General features: G+C 36.5%; 1 long non-coding RNA gene across 1 annotated transcript; it reads left to right on the forward strand.

The window, feature by feature from the left end:
- Window positions 1–310: 310 nt before the first annotated feature.
- On the forward strand, window positions 311–3,335 carry LOC129287291 (uncharacterized). The gene is made up of 3 exons (XR_008587635.1): window positions 311–449; window positions 2,859–2,943; window positions 3,041–3,335. It is a non-coding gene; the product is annotated as an uncharacterized LOC129287291 (long non-coding RNA).
- The last annotated feature ends 384 nt before the right edge of the window (window positions 3,336–3,719 follow it).

Raw genomic sequence — 3,719 nt, forward strand, 5'->3', positions numbered from 1 at the left:
TTTTTCTGATACAACAAAGTTTTCTTTGTTCACCCCCCACCCAAAGAAGCATTTCTTGATGAAAAAAATTGACGAAGCATTTTTCTTTCGTTGAAGTATCTTTGTGTTTTTGGGATTCCTGGCTCTGCATTTGGAATTATTATTAATATTAACCCATCAACTCATTTGGTCTTCTTTTTATTTACGGCTGCAGTCGTGCAAGATGGCAAAGGGCTTGATATGGGCTACAGCAGAGGATTTGGCCCAAAATAGAGGAAGGGTTCTCTCACTCTATCGCCAAATATTAAGAAGCCTCAACTCTCCGAAGTTACCGCTTAATTTAGCTGCTAGAATGTCTAAGAAGGCAGAGGTACGTGCCATTTTTTTGCTCGGTTCTGAGGAACGGTCACTGCACAACATTGATGATCTCATTGATGCTGCAGAGTACTCTCTTTCCCTTTTGAGAAAAGGTGAAATCCCTAAGCACATTCAATGAGCAAGCTGATTTACTACTCAGTATAGCGTTTTCAAATCTTTCTCTTCCTTTTTATTTGGGTTTATTCATGAATTGTTAGCTGTAATGGATACCATTCTTTTGGTGCTGGACCTATAAATGGAATGGTGGTCCTTTATCATCGTATAATATTATTGACTATTAGGTTAATTTGTTTAAGAGGTTGCATGTTATGAGCTGCGTGCTTGGCCAAGTATTGATGTCATTTAGTTCCTTTGGTTTACCGTAGATTGGGTTTGTGTTTGATGGGAATGCAAACTCTGTTAGAACTTCTGTATCGTTTCATATTGTACCAAAACCCATCCCTGTATTATGATTCCCATTAAAAATAAAAAATGTAGAATAGTTACTTTGCCACATTGTAATTTGGCAATTTTTTTTTCCCTGGTTCAAAGGTACAAAAATATGTCTATTTTCCTCTAGATATCTGACATTGCAAATTGTAAACCTTCTTTTTCTTGAAGAGTTAGTCTCACAACCCTGCCCATATTAGTAATACTATTCTAAGAGTGTTTGGTTGTGCTGGTCATTTTCATCATGTTTGTGTCAGACATCTTCTCTAAATGATTGAGATCCTTATGATATAGAAACAAAGGAGATTTCATTTTCTGCTACCAAAAAAGGGGGGCAGTTCATTTTCTGGATGCATAATTTTCTTTGGTTTATGAGGTAATGGAATGGCAAGTATGTGTCGTTCCATTGTTTGGGTGTATTAATGAGGGAAGGGAGGAAATTCCTTTACGATTGTTTGCAAGTTGCAGTAAAATGGATGGGATTGAGTGGCTTATAATTTCTTTTTTCAATATTACCCTTATGAAATAAACCCACAAAGTGTGCTTGTGGAAAAATAGATTGCATCCCTTAGGTGTCTTTAACTCATCCTTCCTCTCCCCAGTTTCCCCTACAATCCTACAGAAGGGTTTCATATGGCTTTTTGATAATGCATGTTTTCTCGGAATTACATTTTCTATGCTTGATTGGAGAACCGAGCGTTGGTTTGTGTATTCATATTTATTTGTGAGCTAGTATGTCTTACAACTGCTTGTTGTTCTCTTTGGGGTTTTACTCATAAATTGATGTAGACATGTTAGAGGCGAGTAATGAGATTACACTAATATTGATCACGTAGGGCAAGCGATAAGCTATCTCATATATTTCTCGTCAGAAACTAGTGTGGAAGAACATGACTCCTATGAAATTCATTAATGACATTTGGAAATGCCATTGCACTGGTCAATTGGTTGTGCAGATTTACTTTGCTGGGTGACGTTAATGTTATCACACAGATGTGTGTTGCTATTTGCTAGTCTGTGCTTTCAAAATCAAATTTATTAATTGCTAACCTGTTGGTGTATTTCTTCATCTTGTTTGGACGGATGGGATGGAAGGAAGTGACAAATAGAAGAAACTCTTAGAAGTTCTTTAAATGTTTTGCTAAAAAGGATGATTTTCTTTTCTTTTCTTTTCTTTTTTGGGGGAGGGGGGAGGCGGAGTTAAGAATTGTGTTATGTTTGGTAGGTGGAAGTAAGAACAGATCACAACAATTTATTTTTTAACATGTTCAGGTACTTTGCATGCCTACATGCCCTCTTATCTGTTAAAGTGACTAGTTGAATGATTCCTGAATGCAACTGTGGAGTTCAGGTCCTAGTTGATGTTTGTAATTCACTCTTGTTTATCCGTCTGATGCGGAGGACTTTCTATTTTCAATATTCAATATACTCTTCTCAACCTGAGAGCCATTTCTGGGCGTGTGCTGCTCAGCGCTCATTGCTTGTCTCTCATGGAAAGGCTTCTAAGTGGGACATATAGTAGCATGAGAATATGCTCCATTATCTTTTGCTGGATGATTTTAATAACTAAAATTCCACATTCAGGTTAATGGGCCTCATGGGATTCTTGTGGAACAAGATATAGAGGTGATGACTAAAGCCATTTGCATGAATTGTCATTTCTTGAGGATATGTTAAGTCATATCTGCACTCTCTCTTTGGGTGACAAAAACGGGATTCACTTTGTTGCCTGTTGGCCATGTTTGTTTGTTTGTTTGTTATAAGGAGTGGCAATAAGGGGTCATAGGGACCCACATGCATTACAATAACATAATGTGCATGACACTTCGTATTACTTTTTGAACCTCCACAAATTTGTCTTCTTTTATTGTGTGGAGAAATCTAGTGCCCTTGAGCACTTACAATGTCCCCTTTATTATGAATTCCTTCTTCTTTTCTTCTCCTCTCTTCTCTTGGGGTGTGTTTGGTGTAGGGGAAGGAAATTCTCTTTATTACACAAAACAGGAGATGTATAATATTTACTACATTTTTATTATCATTACTTAACAGTAGTTGTCTTTTTGTTATATTAGGAGAACTTGAACTCTTGACCTTAATACCCAAATTTTTAATTACAAAGAACTTTACTAATCAAATCAACTGTGGATGGACATAAAGGTATTCTTTTTGTTCGGCAAAGCTTACTTGATAATGTATCTATATGTGTGTTCATGAATAATTTGGTCTGTATTGCTGTTTGCTCAAAAATCTTCAGTGTTAGTATCGGAATCTTTGGGAACAATCTAATGCACTTTGCTTCAAGAGGTTAAAAGACTAGGAGACAAGAGGGGCCTGCCGCATATTGAAGTGATAGCTTGAGTATCTTTTGAGAGAAAGGGACCACTGAGCAATAGAGATTTCTCACAAGTCAAAGTCATCATGCCAATATCAATATATATCCTTCATGCCTTGTAACCTCTAAAGAAAGAGCACAATATTAAAGTGTACTTGAAAAAAGTATGATTAGGGGGCAAAATCATGATTAAAGATACTCCAAATTGCCTCTCTCACCATACCTATGGTGGATTTGAAATTTGCTTTGATACGACTTTTCATACATGAATACACCATTTGTCTTGTGTGATGGAAAGAAAAATAGATTAAATAACAGATTGGGGGAGATGGTGAGTGAATTGCGAGAGCGTCTTGGGGTGGCTTCATAAAATTGCTAGAGATTATGATAGCATGTATTGTTAATTAGTATTGAAGGAAAATTATTGTGAATGCGTTAAATGATTTTATTATTGCTTTTACATACTGGATAATAGAGACTGGACCCAAAAAATTCGCTTAAGCATCAAGGCAATCACAATCAATGATGTTAACCTTGGATTATGATTATATTTTCACCCAATCATCTCACTAAAGCATGGTGTGTCTCAACCAGGAAACAA

This window comes from Prosopis cineraria, unplaced genomic scaffold (genome assembly GCF_029017545.1).
Source record: "Prosopis cineraria cultivar Desert tree isolate PC_DT_omini unplaced genomic scaffold, ASM2901754v1 PC11, whole genome shotgun sequence".
Taxonomy (NCBI): domain Eukaryota; kingdom Viridiplantae; phylum Streptophyta; class Magnoliopsida; order Fabales; family Fabaceae; genus Prosopis; species Prosopis cineraria.